The sequence below is a fragment of the Helicoverpa armigera genome, chromosome 22, assembly GCF_030705265.1.
Source record: "Helicoverpa armigera isolate CAAS_96S chromosome 22, ASM3070526v1, whole genome shotgun sequence".
NCBI lineage: Eukaryota > Metazoa > Arthropoda > Insecta > Lepidoptera > Noctuidae > Helicoverpa > Helicoverpa armigera.
In genome coordinates, this window is record NC_087141.1 from 9,708,644 (window position 1) to 9,725,726 (window position 17,083).

General features: G+C 34.8%; 2 protein-coding genes and 1 long non-coding RNA gene across 5 annotated transcripts in view; 1 reads left to right on the forward strand and 2 right to left on the reverse strand.

Moving 5' to 3' along the window:
- The window catches only part of LOC110378686 (2-methoxy-6-polyprenyl-1,4-benzoquinol methylase, mitochondrial), a 381,156-nt gene that overhangs the window by 274,977 nt on the left and 89,096 nt on the right, over nt 1–17,083 (reverse strand). The window lies entirely within an intron of this gene.
- The window catches only part of LOC110378676 (calcium/calmodulin-dependent protein kinase kinase 2), a 222,477-nt gene that overhangs the window by 158,497 nt on the left and 46,897 nt on the right, over nt 1–17,083 (forward strand). The gene's annotated exons all lie outside the window — the stretch shown is intronic.
- On the reverse strand, nt 16,164–16,995 carry LOC135118415 (uncharacterized). The gene is made up of 2 exons (XR_010277578.1): nt 16,926–16,995; nt 16,164–16,217 (listed from the first exon to the last, which is right to left on the reverse strand). It is a non-coding gene; the product is annotated as an uncharacterized LOC135118415 (long non-coding RNA).

The following is a 17,083-nucleotide window of genomic DNA, read 5'->3' on the forward strand; positions in this document are numbered from 1 at the left end:
TTGGAGGGTTGCCAATAGTTTTAGTATTAGGCTTCATCATTTTATGTAAGCCTAAGAATCTAAAATTCACTTAAGAACAACAAAATCTTAGGTATAAGCAGAATGAATTAAAGATCTAGATAGATAATTATACTATTTGATTGTTTGGACGCGTTTATCTCAGGAATTACTATTTCAATTTGAAAAAGTCTTGCAGTTTTAGATAACTCATTTATCGAGGGAGGCTATGAGCTACTTTTTATCCAGGTGCAGGAATTAGTTCACTTGGGATGGAGGTAGAAAAGCTGATGAGCAACAGATGAATCAGCAACTTTTCTTTTCGATTTTTTTTATATTCAACAAAAATCAGCTTCACATTACATATTGGCTTGTGTTTAAACACCACCCAAAAAAGTACCTATTTTACTACCAAAAAAATTCTAAACGGTTACCAAAATGGATAAATGGTCACCAAATAACGTTTCCAAAAATATTATTAGATGAAACCATTTTTTCGTATTATTGACTACTAAAAAAATATATGGACGCCTTTAAAATACACTTTAGACCAAATATTATTTATTGTCACTACTTAGATGTTACCAATTATGTAATACCATGACTCCTAATTTGGTCATTTTTGTTAGACTAAAAAAGCTAACGATCGCTAGAATATTTCCCAAATACCAATTAATATACTAGGGTTCCCAAACGTACGTCGCTTATTTATTGTTATATGAATTTGTGTGTAACTCAGTGCGTTTAAAATGTAAGCACGCAACATGCAGCAAGCATGGCTTCTGTCACGGCTCCGGCGCTGCGGGGCTCCGGCGGTCCCATGCGAGCTTATCGTCGCAGATGGTTTTCACGCTCACCACCGCAGCTTCGGCTTGCTGGCCGGCTCTGCCGGCCAGCCTCAGCCGCAGCGGCGAGCCTTAAAACTACCTGCGCCTCAGCTCGCAGGCCGCCTCGCCCCTCCGCGCCTACGCGGTTTTGAATTGCACTCTAGGGGTAGGGCAGACAAGACTACGTGGAGTCGGTTTTGCAGCGATTCGTTTTCGACACTAACTTTGATTTTTGGTAGTAATATTAATCTTTTAGTTGGATAGAATTTGGTGACCATTAATCCATTTTGGGAACCAAAAATAATATTTGTGCGAGATTTGCGATTTTTCTGATGTTATTTTATTTTTTTTGGATCATAACATTATATACTTTAGTGCCCTTTAATTAAAGTCAATTTATTTTTTTTGGAGTTGTTTATTTTATTTGGTGCCTCAACTTAGAGTCTTAAAAATATTTTTGGTGACCGCCTAAATTATACCCTTACATATTTATCACCTTTTTAACCAAAATACTAATAATAGCACTGATTCCAACATGTTAACCATATAGAAAACAAAAACGTGCTAACCCACCGCTACCGACTGTCTGCGATCACGTGCGCCACTTCAAACTGAGTTGAATAACATTTATACCGAATTTATTATGGTGTAGAAGCTAAATATAAAACCTATATAATGTCTATAGATAGTATAACCATTGGTGTTGCAGTATTTAAAGGTTGTGGCCAGATTCGACCAAAATTGTTCGCACATATTTTTTCACGAATAAAAACTGTGTGCATCAACGCGAGGAGATAATTTGCAAGACAGTATATCGTTCGCGCTCAAAAGTTATAGTTTCGCAGATATTTTAGAAATGTTCGCTCAGTGAGTAGACCAGAGGAAAAGTTTATGTGTGTATCACGCCTTTAGATTAAATAGTTGACAGATTCAATTGTTTATCTTTCGGGAATATATTCATGAGGAAAAACTGCAAAATGTGCTTTTCATAAAAGAGAACAAGTTAAATAATCTATTTCTTTAGGTACCCATACTAAAATGGCTGTTTTGAGGAACTACGAGAAAATCATGTCTATATTTATTCAGACAAATTATGAAACCTTTTTTGTAGTCGATTAACAAAACAACCTCTTTATGTAAGTAGATAACATGTGTGACAAATGTCCACAACATCATAGGCAGCCATCAACAAACCTATGTAAATGTTCATGAGAATGTACAAGGTACATTTTCGCAAAGTCTAGATGAAGAACCAATCACATATTCATAGATTGTATCTTTTTTAGTTTTATTTTCAGCTGTACTTGTGTAGTTTGTCTCAACGAGATTGAAACACATAACAAAGTCTTGTCTGCGTTTTGGGAGCACTACAGACTTTTATGTGCTCTTTGTATCTCTTTTTATTGCGAAAATTCAATCTGGAGAAAATACGATTATCATCTTGTGGCCAAAAATAGTTTAAAACTTTTGTTTGCAATCATGGTTTTATTATTTTTGAAATGATAACTTGCTATGTCATTTAGTTTGCAAACATAATCGTGATTCATCAATTGAATCATGATACCAATGGCAGCATAAGACGAAGCGCGCACTTTTATTTGTCGACTAGCACGATTTTGGAATCATTCCGTATAAGTTATTAATAATTAATTAGGTATTGCACTCCTTTATGTACTAGGTCATGAAAGCATCATCATCATCATCCTCCTGCCCTTATCCCAATTTAATTTGGGGTCGACGCAGCATGTTTTCTCCTTCCATACTCTTCTATCTGCCGTCATCTCACAAGTAATATTCTTTCTTACCATATCTACTTTCACACCATCCATCCATCGTTTCTTTGATCTTCCTCTTCCACTATATCCGTCCACATTCATACTCATCATCTTCCTCACAACATGATTCTCATTCCTCCGCATCACATGCCCTTACCATGACAGCCGGTTTAAACGCAGTTTTTCTGATACCGGCGCTACTTCATCGCTTCTAGGTCATGAAAGCATCGCTCTTAATTAAATGGGTCATTTCAATGGGTTAAATTACATTCCACCACTAACCCTAAAAATTTTACATTGAAACACCATAACACAGATAAGCCTACTCATAATTTAAACGATCCACTTATATTGAAATTCAATAAAGGCTAACTATTGGATATGAATCACGTAAATCATGGTGAACTTCTAACTAGCTCAATGGAGCCCAATATAGTCGGGAGTCGATTACAATGAATCATCTTATACACCATTACTTATGATATCGAGTTCACGTACAAACTGACTATTAATTTATGGCTATAGATAATTCAATTTGAATATATGTATTCTTCTCTAGAGTTTTATGATGATAGTAGCTGTGTTTTGAAGTTTTGCATTCCTTTGAGACTACTAACCAATTATAATAAGAATGAGGATTATCGTTAAACTTGACACACCTACTTGTACAGCATCATGTGTTTTTGGGAACCATATTTTTTGTGATGACGTGCATATACCTCATATCTTTTTAACTTTTATTTTCAGACATTAATGTATTCACAGCAGAAAACTCTTCAGCTTTAATGTTTAGATTTAAAAGTAGTTACCAATAATACCTACATATCATCACCTGTATTTTACTTAACTAAGTATTGATTTTAAATCACTTTTGTTACAGTACAATTTATTGCAAAATTACCCTACATAACAAGCCTGACCTACATAACGTCTATATGCAATCATTTTTACACATCACAATTTTATGTTATTGAATCTGCAACAGCACAAATTGTGAATCAGCGAAACGGGAAATATTTCCCCACGTCGTCATAAAAAGGATTTTATTAAATAAATGTTCGTTCACCACATTCGTGCGCGACAGGTGGCAAGATTTTATTTTGTTTAACTATTATTTCTCTGTTTAACGTATGGATATTATTATCTTGACTTGCTGTGTAATTTAACTGTAGGACTGTGTTGTTTAAATTGAGTTTTAAAATACATAGGTACCTATATACTTTTACAAATCATTTTTTAACTTAATTGATTTCAAAAAGACACTCTAAAATTCAGTGTCTGATAGGTAGATGACGACTAAATGATTGGTACATTAATAGGATTAAAAGAAAGATAGAAAGTAGGCTGCAATATTTTTAGTATTTTCGACCTTAAAAACTGTCCAGTAGTCAGTCAGATATTTAATTTAATTTGTCTCTTACACCAGACTCATCTAATTGAACCCTTAATTCACCTAAAAACGCCTACAAAAATATGTGACCTATTTCCAGCCCACGCCGCGCTCTCAAATGAAACTTTTTTGAGCATTTCAGCACTAAAAATGTTTGAGTGTCAGTAACCCTACTCAACATGTGAACCCAAGAATTTTCGAGTGGTGGTTTTGAACCAGTTAACTCTGTCCAGTATATTATGATCTTGGATATGAAATCCAAGAATGGTAAATCATCATCATCATCTGCCGAGCCTTTTCCCAACTATGTTGAGGTCGGCTTCCAGTCTAACCGGATGCAGCTGAGTACCAGTGTTTTACAAGGAGCGACTGCCTATCTGACCTCCTCAACCCAGTTACCCGGGCAACCCAATACCCGAAATGCAATGACAGATGCAATGGTTTTTTGAACAGACACAAAAAACATGAAACCTAACAAATCAGAAAGACACGATCAATAATGAATTGTAATTCAAGAGGCATACGGATTGAATTTGTATGTGTTATCTAATCGCTGTGCCCCAATCATTGTAACGTATGGCAATTATATGATATCCACTTGATATTCATGTCGCGTGCGAAAACCAGATGATTTGGGAATATTCAGCGTTTTTATGAATCTGTATGTCTGTATCTCAGTTTTTATATTAGTCATTATAACCTATTTAATCTAATAAATGCTTGTAATGACCTATGTAATGTAGTGTAATTGGTTAGGTGAATTCTTTAAATCATTACTTATTACACTATATGTCCGTAGTTACCGAAAGTCATTCGTCTGTCTTTTACTCATACAGAAAGATCCTTAATGAGGTTACTAGATTTATGAAGATTCTCATGAATTTCATGTAATGAGAGAAAAACTAGATTTCATACTGAATTCCCTACAGTGACTGAGCCTTTTCTTACCTACCTATAATTGAATAAACCACTAGCTATTGTGAACTGAAGTGGGTATTTGTTGAATATGTCATTACGCCATGATAACATGGTCGTCTTCCGAGAGGCTTCACTCCTCGGGTCTTCACATTGTCACACTTGGCTGGTCAAGTGCGGACGTGAGGCTCGGGTCGCGTAGACAGCGGGAAGCGGGAACTGTTTTATTGGGAGAAGACGATATATAATTACACGTAACTTGAATATACAAATGAACCACATATCCATACGCAATTTGAACTAAATACCTAACCAAAAATTGTTGAAAGACAAATCTTCATGATTTTTACATTACTTAATTATGTTGTTGGCAAACAGATTTTCATTTCGAAATCTTTTTTTTTCTTTTTATCATTCTTATTTGGGAGTTTACCTACTGTCAAGCCTTTTGTCGGGGTTTTGGTCTATCCCGCCTTACAGTCTCCAATAGCTTCTGTGTGTTAAATAATAAGCCTTACATTCGTTAAATAATTTAGAGTAAAATTGGTAAAAACATTAAAAAATCCTATACCAACTCCTAATTAACACCAATCACCACACATGTTAACGATGCACTAATTAAAATTCAGTTGAAAATCGATTAGCAATAATGATCGTGATTAAAAGCAACGCACTCGGCTTAAATAGGATTATCGCAATGTGTAGGCGGTAGTTAACGAATTTGAATTTAAAATTGAATAATTTACAGCGCTAGTATTGTTATCTAATTGTTTCATTGAACAATGTTCTGTTAAATAAGTAGTATGTGAAATAAAAGCTTATGTATTATTTTATATCAGGCTTATAATTAATCCTTTTGGTTGCACTGAAATTGAAATCATTATATTAGTTTATTTACTGGTAAAACGAGAAGTATGTCAATAATGTAATGTTGCTAATTAAAATTCAGACTTACCTATATGTGATTTTAATATTTTTAAATTCAAATTCAAATTCAAATTCAAATCTTTATTTGCATTCCATATGTAATACAGGTGGTATTTTTATAAAGTTTAAACAATATATTTGAAACAATATGGACCCGGTAGGGCACAGCATAAAGAGGTAGGAGAGGTTTGCAGTACTTATAATTATTACCTAGTTTGTTTTATTAAATCTATACTTATTACTAAATAAAAATAAAACTGAAATATATTTACATGTTATATTCTTATCTTGTGTGTGTGTGTGTGTGTGTTTGTTGTGTATGTGTGTGTGCGTGAGAGTCTGTATGTACTTACTTATTATTTTTTTATTGACTTATCGTCCATGTACTCTTTTATTGTATAGTAGCATTTAGAGTGTAAAAATTTCTTTAGTTTACTTATAAACATAGTCGTTTTTGTTTCATCTTTGATCGTTTTAGGTAAGTTGTTATATATTTTTATTGACATTATTAGCGGACCGGAAGAATGTATTTTAAGGTGGGATGTAGGTAGGTTTAATCTATTCTTGTGTCGTAGGCTATATTTACTTTGAATATCTTGTCGGGTAGTATAGAATTCAGGGTGATGACGGACGAATTTGCATACTTCTAAGATGTATAAACAGGTAAGTGTGAGAATTTTATGCTTTTGGAAATGTGGTTTGCAGCTGTCTGTTTGTTCAATATTGGTTATTATCCGGATGAGTTTCTTTTGCAAGGTAAAAATGGTGTGCGAATCTGTACTATTACCCCATAATATGATGCCATAACTAAGCCACGCTTGGGCGTAGGCATAGTATGTGGCAAGTGTTGTTTGTAGGTTGGTAGTTTTTTTAATTTCGCGTAAGGCGTATAAGAATTTTGATAGTTTTGCTCGAATTTTTTGTATGTGTGCTTTCCAATTTACATGTGTATCTATTACTAAACCAAGGAGTGTGAATTCATTGACTTGTTCTAGTTTTGTGTTATTATAGGAGTAGTTTAATTTTATCGGGGCTTTTACTCAAAGACATGTTCAACCAAATACCTATAAGGTTAAATCCTATTGCATTTTCAATTTTAATTGTAAAATAATTAATGTAATAGTGTAAATATTTAAGTAAATGTTATAGTTTTACAGAAACAAAAAAATTTAAAAAAATCTAATATCAATTAAAATATCCAAACCCGCTCTATCTCCCGCTTCCCGCTAACAGTGACACCTCGTCCTACCTCCTGAAGTACACAAACTCGTCTACCATAGCATTACTTCGCATTGTAACGTGTTATTGTATATTTCAGGTACGTTCAGCGGTTAACAATGCCTACACGACAATAGTATGGTATGTGCTTATTATATTTATGTAAGACGTAACTTGTTTTTGTATGTAAGACAACGTATTTTGGAATTTAGTTCCTTGTATGACATAATAGTATTAAATATGTGTTTTGTTTTCATAATATGTACGAGTATGTACATCCTTCATGTTTTGACTGTGTTATATAAAAATGATTTTGGTACCTCCGTAGGAAAAGTATTAGGTACTCAAAAGGCTCGTATAAGTCTGACAATCCAATCAATTTAAAAGTTTCCCATATCAAAGAATGGGAAGAAAAAATACATGGCTATTGCTGTATATTAAATTGCTGGTATATAAAATTGCTGCGTATAGTTAGAGGAAATCAGGTTTAAGTTCTAAGCATGACATCCTGAATTTCTTAGGTATTAGAGCTGCGAAACTACATTGAAAACACTTTTCAGTAACCTTTCTTTGTCATTGTTTTTTTTTAAGTGGATTAGGTTTACATTCTACGGAATTTGCCTAAGGTATAATTTACATATGAAAACCAACCTTTATTTACCAATACTGAAATCATACTTAATTACTTATTTTCTACGACTATTTCCAAAAAACCAAACAAACTGCATTCATTTGTTTCAAACTCCACATATTTTTCTGTCATCTCACGATGATGAACTAATCCCCATTCATCCATTGTTACCCTGAACACCCAGCACTGTTCCAACATGATTTACGATCCTCACAGGAATACACTACGTTGTAGACATGGAGTAAGGAAAAATGAGCAGAGATGCCAAATTGCCATAAGGTAGGCCAAGCGCCTTCATCTAGGTCAAACACATACGATGGGCATGACTGAAACGAATGAATTAACTAGGAATTCTGGTTCTTTAAGACATCTGTCAACGACTTTCGGTGTTACAAAAAATGGGTGGGTCCAAAGAAGGCGTACAGGTATGGGCGAAAACAGTTCATCGTCACCCGCTCACCCGCATTTTGGCGCGCTACTTTCTTAGGAGTTTTTCAGCTATGGCACCTCCGCTAGTCATTTTTTTCTCCGTGGTTATAAGCAACGGTAGCTAGTTTAGCATCGTTACACTGCAGTGCAGTAGGAGCGGGTCATAAAATATTAGTGTATTGTCTGCAGTTACATGGTTAGAATTTTTATTACGATTTTGGTTATATAAAATTCGATGCAATTTGGCTGAAACGTCGGAAAAATAAAAAGGTATCGTACTGAATATACAGTGTCGCGTTTAAGTCCCGATTATTTATGAATATTATGTGATTTTTATATTATAGGTAGTTTGTCTGTCTGCTTACAATAGTTATTTGTTGCAATAACAATAGTTTTCATACAGTAATGTAATTTCGATAGCATTTATGAAGATAATTTTAATTGATTTATTGTATAGACAATGGGGTTTTTATTAACAAATTAAAAGCTAAAAAGTAAGCATAGCTGAGATCAGTCATAAAATCTGCGTTATGCCATATGTATTGGCTGTCGGGCAATCGATTGTGAAAATTATATTTCACAGACCTGATAATATAGAATACAATATCTACATAAAACATATTATTTAAAGTATGTACAACTCAAATTGCTACTTATTGAACTTTGATACATAGTGCAGTAATAAAACACTATTTTATTACTTTTTGAAACCTAAATCTCCCAATTTACATAAAATGTCAGACTGACGAGTGTCACTCTAGCGTCTGACAACTGACACTCAATTACGATTGTGACAGATTAGGTTGCTGCTCAATCTTATATAGCTTTAGTTCAATAAACTGACAATATCATTATTCAATAGAGGTGCTTTGTGAAATTTAGTTTCAGCTTAAATAAGTTAAAAAAAAAAAACTCTACTTCTCCTTTACGAATAAAATCAACCCATTTTATATTAACTGTTTCCAATGGGTTTTCGTTATACGTGTCGTAGAAGGATAAATAACAGTATACAAGCTTCCTCCAGTGATTGTACCAACGTTTTTTGGAAACTATTTCGCGCACAAAGATAAAAATTTGCCTGTATCCTTCCTCGATCCCTATCTCTCGCCCGCTATCACTCACTGAAAAAATAAAATCGGCATAGTGAGTTCCTTCGATTAGCACGTTCAAGCAAACTTTAGTTTTCAAACGAATTCATTTGTTTCTAAACAAACTCTTCAGCTTTATAATATTGTTCCTATAAAGTGTGGCACATTGAATGCGGTACAGCTGTTGTCTGCAGCAGAGATAGCTTTATATAAGTGCCTTTTAAATATTGGCACTATAAGCTGTGGTACATTGTCACATCAGTTTATTCTACGTTTGCCAATCGTGGAAAAGCCACTCAGTCTTTTTAGTCACTAAGTATAACGATTTACATTAACAGCAGAAACTCTCAGTAATCTCCACAATGATCAATAATTCAAGCCTGTAATCAAACGGCTTTCATTCGTCGTGCTGACTAGCGCACGCACGTGGCTTCTCTCGAGACACGGCAATTATTCGAGACGGAAGTAAACACTTGAGTACAAACAATCGGGCACACGCGAATTAGTTGATGTGTAGACAAGCAACTTACGCGTAACTTTTGGGATATTGCATTATAAAAATTTATTCAAAATCGGCAGAAAACAGAACTTTTCGAACGTCAATGTTACATGAGACAGTGACCCCAAAAACACCCGCTCTTCACCGCTTTTTATCTGTTTTTTGCAGGGAAGAAAAATATGTGTAGAAGCAGATAGAATCATTTTTCGAATGTTTGTCTTTTTTTTTACATTTTCTCAGGACTCTACAGGTTCTAGGTGCCCATTCCAATTTTTCTCATATTTATTAGCATTTTTTTACAACTACTTTGCTAAACATAATATTTAAACTTCTTTTCACCACTATATCAATCCTACCTTAGTTGTTGCCAACATTTTGTAGCTAACCCGTTGCCAGCCTGCGACGCAGCTGAATCCACGCGCGCCTAGATTAAACCCGCGAAGATTTGTGTCAAGAAATGCGATGGAAATAGAATATGTACGGGAATACCGACAATATGCAAAGTTCACTCATTGTGGTGTTGTCACTCATGACATTTCGCAATAGTAGATATGATTTATCTGTAGTGTGACTTTATTTGGACTTGTATCTTGGATTGTAAATGTCGGGACACCTTTTCAAACACGGTTGGTTAGCCCCATGGTAAATTATTAATTAATGTATAGATTTGTGTTATGGGTGCTAATACAACTGATAAACTATGTACATATAGCTACACATATACATATTTATAAATACATATTGTAACATCCAGACCACGGCCAACAAGCATGCTCATCACACAAATGTCGACCGAACCGGGAATCGAACCCGGGACCTCAGATTCGGCAGTCCGGCTTGGTGACCATTGCGCCATAGAGGTCGTCAAATAGCTAGTGGCTTCAATATTTTTGCAGTTACAACTTGATGACTTATGAAATTCTACATTTCACCCATGATCGTCCTCGTACCGTGGAAACTACGTCCCGACAAATAAAAAGACAATCTCCGTATGTAAACCTAATTTAACCCCAAGTAGTAGGTACAGCCTTTTTCGTGCAAAACTAACTTTCACATTCATAATATTAGTAAGAGAGTATTTTTAGTATTAGGTACTTCGATTTTTCAGAGTACATACCTATAAATACTAAAAACACAAAACACGCTTAAAACCTTTTTGAACCATTTCAGCACTACTTTCATTAAAAGACCTAACGGTGTCCATCGCCTCGTTATTCTCACACTGAATTAACCATAAACTTTCGAGGTAATTCAATAAAATTTAATCTTTCTTTTGATGTTCAAACACGAACTGCAGTCTGTTTTAAATCATATTAAACCAAAACTATTAGATGTTTATATGCGGTTGGCTGCGCGAGCGCACACAAACCTACATACGTTCACATTTACTACTAGTGTAGTGAGTGCAGAAAAGATTAAATTTTTTGTATAATATTTGTACTTAAGATTAACGGTTTTTGTGTCTAATAACGACACCCACTCTGACTTTACAACGTTAATATTACAATCAAAATAAATTCTACGAATGAATTTTAAATCCACCAAAAACTATGTAAAACACCAAAACTTATATCTAAAATCAAATACGAATGAAAATCAATGAATACATTTCAGGAACATTCAAAATAAATATTGTCTTTAAAGCAACTTTTCTGCAAACCGTACCAAAAAACAATAACAAACGGAATACAATAATACATCGTTGTTTAGACTATTTAACTGTTAAACAAGAATAAACCACAGTTGGCTCGCTTCGAACAGTCCGTTAACCAGGAAGGTAAAACAATAGGAAATGTGTATTTTCAGAAAATATTATTACCTCAAAATACACCAAAGTTATTGTGAAATGCAAATAGACTGCGCTTAATTCTTATAAATATTTCAAAGTAATTTAAACTGCAGATTCTTCGATAGGCTTTGCTTCTAAGTTCTAAGATTTTTTATCATCACTAGATTATGACCACGGACCAATTCTACCTGAATCAGTTCAACTGTTTATGCGTGAAATCTTCATCATCAAAAATAATAACATTAGTAAACTTTGTAACGTTATTTATGATCGGGCTTGGAACTTCTATGCAACAAAGCGAAACAATAGTAATAAGAAAGCTACACATCTGCATAACACTTCAAAAAAACTATACATTATGTTATCATGAGCTTAACAAAAGATCTCCTAAGCATCGGTCAAAACGGACCTTCGAAAGCCTACAAAAACATATTAGGTACGCTTACAGATAATACTTTTTGTGATAACCAACCCATCTCCGTTTATGTTAGAACCCTTGAGTATTGCAAACTATTCTCTTATTTATATACCATACTAGTTATGGTAGAAAAGCCATGTTTGCTTATGCAAATTAACGTAATTTCGAATCAAATTGGCTAAATATTATGTTAGTCGGATAGTTCTGAATTGTACTTTGGGGGCTTCTGAATGCTGTTAAACTATGGAGGTAGTATAAGTTTTGGTTTTGATATGGGAATGTTAAATTATTTTACGATAATTTCAAACTTGCCTAACTTTTATTGGACTGGCCGGACCGAGCCGTACCTACATGAATGGTACCCCAAACTTTTCAATATTGAAATGAAACCAAGTACTAAGTACACTCATGTAGGAAAAAGGTATCTTCATAAAATGTACAGTTTTTATTTTTAGACGAGTTTCAAGCACCTACATGAGAAGTATTTTCCCTCCACGGTATGAGCCCGGGGCGCCTTCGTAATAAGCGCTTAATTCGCTCGCGTGCGATATTGCCCACACATTTTTGTCAGGCGTTTTTTGAAATAAGATGAATAATGTCTTTGCTTTATGATGCAGACAAAACGAGGGTCTTTTCCTAAAGAAAAAGTACAAAGAAAAGTCTAGAAAAAACGTTTAAAGATAAAATTACAAAAAAATTACCGCCACCTAGTTTTCATGCAGGCTTTGCTATCATTTAATAATTTTATTTCCGTTTGACCTTTGTGTTGAAAAACGGAATTCCTTCCATATCAATTCAGTCTAAAATACTTATTGCAGGCTTATACCTACTTATTGTAATAAGCTCTGAACTTTTCTTCAAACTTTTTTAATTAACGGTTTTTGGATTAAAGATACATAATTAAAAAAAATTATAATGCGTATAAATTATTTATATCTCATCCACATTCTTACTGAATATTCAGTCTGACACATTTCGTAGCAATACTGCTGACAGCATCAAATTCACCTGAAACCCGTGGGAACTACTCTACGAACCAGCATAAAGGTATAGCTTTATAGTCTTCCTCGATATATTGAAAGTTTTTTTTCGAATCTGTCTATCTCCTTAGCTATAAGATATAATGTAATAATAAAGATTGCCAATATTTAGGTACGTTCACCAGTCCAAGTCTGTTCTCAAACAAACCTGCAACTAAACTTCAGTACGTTGTAAGAATATTTAACAGCATTACAAAAACTTATAGATTGAAGTAACAAAGTCGAATGGAATAATCTACATACAGTCTGATAGAACAAATTCCATTGGGGAGTCTTCCAGACTCTTCGGCTACTTTATCCACCTGTGTAGGTACTTGAAGGTTCAGTCCATCAATGTTTTAGAACTAGATGTAATAGATGAAAAAATAATTGGAGCAAATGTGTTATTTAAAGACCAAGTTAAAGCGCAAAGTATGAACGGAAAAGCATGAATAAGTTTAATTTAATAATAACCCCGCAGGGCATCTGAGGCGGATGACGGGGAGTAGCGACCCCGCGGGGCTATATATCCGAGTGCTCCAGGGAGAGTATACTGTCCCCCACCTCCGGCCTGCCGGAGTGAAGCATGACGGGGGATTGGTCTCCCGCCTCTTGGCTTGCCTTCATCGGCCGGTCAGAGTGGAGTCGCTAGAGCAAGGTTAGTCCTGCTCGGAGGGTAGGTGCCTCGTGGTAAGTGGCGAGTGGGCCGGTGATGCTGGACCCACAGGGAGCGCGTGATCTGCGTTTAAAGTCCGCCGAGGTATCCTCACCCTTCTCAGCCGCTCATGTACCTGTTGCCCCCTTGTTGCGATTTAGCGACTGATTCCCGGGGGCCCAGTAAGTGAGTTGGCGAGTCTCCACCTGCCATTTTTACGTGTATTTATTACATTGTTATCGGCAGGTGCCATAGTTCCCGTAGTTTCCCCATTCCTAGTCCACTAGCATCCCATCAAAATAGCCCAAGTAGTTTTCATCCATAGTTAGCAATAGTTTAGTACAGAACCGGGGATTGTCCTTGGGTACATTTCTATAGTGTATACAGGGATAATCGTCGGTTTTGTGTCACCATTTCATTAAAGTTGTCTCAAAAGGGCTTCAGCGTGTTGGCTTCGGCCCCACATTCGCCTCCCAAAAATCCGGGACTCTGTAGTCCCGAGGTCTGGTAGAGACATACAAAATAATAATAATAAGCCCCGCAAGGCATCTGAGGCGGATGACGGGGAGTAGCGACCCCGCGGGGCTATATATCCGAGTGCTCCAGGGAGAGTATACTGTCCCCCATCTCCGGCTTGCCGGAGTGAAGCATGACGGGGGATAGGTCTCCCGCCTCTTGGCTTGCCTTCATCGGCCGGTCAGAGTGGAGTCGCTAGAGCAAGGTTAGTCCTGCTCGGAGGGTAGGTGCCTCGTGGTAAGTGGCGAGTGGGCCGGTGATGCTGGACCCACAGGGAGCGCGTGATCTGCGTTTAAAGTCCGCCGAGGTATCCTCACCCTTCTCAGCCGCTCATGTACCTGTTGCCCCCTTGTTGCGATTTAGCGACTGATTCCCGGGGGCCCAGTAAGTGAGTTGGCGAGTCTCCACCTGCCATTTTTACGTGTATTTATTACATTGTTATCGGCAGGTGCCATAGTTGCCGTAGTTTCCCCATTCCTAGTCCACTAGCATCCCATCAAAATAGCCCAAGTAGTTTTCATCCATAGTTAGCAATAGTTTAGTACAGAACCGGGGATTGTCCTTGGGTACATTTCTATAGTGTATACAGGGATAATCGTCGGTTTTGTGTCACCATTTCATTAAAGTTGTCTCAAAAGGGCTTCAGCGTGTTGGCTTCGGCCCCACCATAGATAATACACTATATAGAGATAGATACGCAACTCATCGTTCAAAACAACTTACTAGCGTGAAAGTTAACGGGCCCCCGTCACAAGATGGCGTGGTTACTTCATGTATGGTTAGGGTAGATGGCGCTTTTCAAGAGTTCTCTTAAATATGTTTTTAAATTTGAAAATTGAAATCACTGTTTTAAATTCAATTTACTGTAAATTGAATTTAAAACAGTGATTTCAATTTCCAGTTCCAGTTTCCAGTTTTCAGTTTCCAACTTCTAGTCTAGTCAATAATATTATGGGAGATAATAAAAAAACAAAAGATAAAGAGTACATTTATCGGCTAAGTATATTTTATTTCCTTTTTTTATGTGTATTACAATATTTAAATGCTTGTAACTTAATTTCATCATTTACATCGAAATTTGTTATTTTTCCGTTAATTATTCTATTAACCCCGGTGCACCAACTGTGAATGATTAAATTAATTGACATATTAATTATAAAATCAATTAATTTATTTTTATGAACTATACAAGTAATTATACTAAAATCACAATGGCAATTGATGTAAAATTTCATTTTTCTTTCAGATATTTTATTTCAGGTGAATCTCGTAAACATGCAACAATCATATAATATATTTCATTTAATAATTTTATAAAATCATCACATGCATTAAATAAGGATTTTTCGTATAATCTATTTCATAATTAAATGATTCAAAATCAATTTCCTTTCTTAATATATCATTAGTACATGTTCCACATTTTTGAACACTTTACATTTCGATTTTTTACAATGTATCCTGCTACATATTTTTTGATTCGGCATGCAAAATCGAGTCATTCCATTTAATTTGGTTCATTGTATTAATTAAAGAATCAATAGGAAAATCACCACTAACCAATTCAATTTCATTGTTTTGTTTTTCAGCAAGAAGATCTTTGAAAGATTGCAGTGATTTATTTTCATCTTTTCACAGTTGGCACTTACAGAATGGGGCGAATTTAAATTATTAAGTAACAAAGTTTTGAACGCATTAATAAATTGTAGGCACGAGGGATTAACATTTCGTATCCCATTACTTCTAATGTTACAAAAAATTTTCAAGAGGGTCCTGATTGAAATTTCTGGTTAAAAGGCTAGTAACTTTATATTTGATTTTTAAAACTCCCACATTTCTTTAAACGTTTTAATATTGTGGATCCAATTTTGAAGGGATGGCACTTTTTCATATCTTACTTCTTCTGTACCATCCCGTTTTTTTTTTATAGTTTTAAAAGTCATTGAATCCAATATAGGAACTACCTCTGTCCATAATCTAAAATGAGGAGAATTATTCATTACACACCCCTTGAAAATTTTGGATCACCTGTATATGAATGTCCATTGAAAGAATCAAATAGTTTGTCCATAATGAGTAGAAAATCAGCAGTTTCTTCGCACTCCGCCGGAAGAAGGTTGTGTTCTGAAACAATATATTAAATAAGTACTAGAATACAGTTCATATCAATCTTTTTTGCTATTGTGGACCGAAATTAAAGAAAAAAGAAAGAAAATACATTTATTCGACCCAGATTAGGGGACACAATAAAAAAACAAAAATACAAAAATTTAATTAAAAATTAAACGGTGTGCCTCACGGCTGTGTCGAAAAGGCACAAACTTACAAACTTTAAAGTGGCAGTAACGATTTACTGTGCGTCTTTATCAGTTGGTTCAGTAAATAGTTGTGGGTGTAAATATAATTAGTAAGAAACCAACATTAAACTATATTTTGTAGTTTCATAATGTCTCAAATTTTTATTTCAATATGATAATTTTAATTTATTATTTCATTTCAATTTATAATGTTATTCCAACAATATATCTTATGCATCTTAAATATTGACATAGCCAATTTTAGATAAATTATTAGATATGAATTGTATTTTTATTTTGAATTTTATCGAGAGAAATAGCATCTCAATTGTTTGTTTTAAATATTTTGAACTTATAAATGTAGCCAGGACATCTAATATTATTTTAAAGAAAAATAATGAACTTTCTAATTTGTCTGTGGAGAATGAAGATGGTTAAAAACATGTAAATTAAAAATAAAAATCTAATTTAGTAAATTAATAGCAATTTTTTTTAAATATAGAGAAAATAATGAGAACAATAAAAGCATACTTACTTGCTAAGAATCTCAATGCTGATGATACCCTTTGGCTGAAAACTTGTGCAGCATATTTCACTTTCATTTTGGAATTTTCTTTATTAACATGGTTTTCTGTTAATTTATTAACAAGCCTAATTTCATCATCCCCAACATCTAACTTCAACAGCATCTCC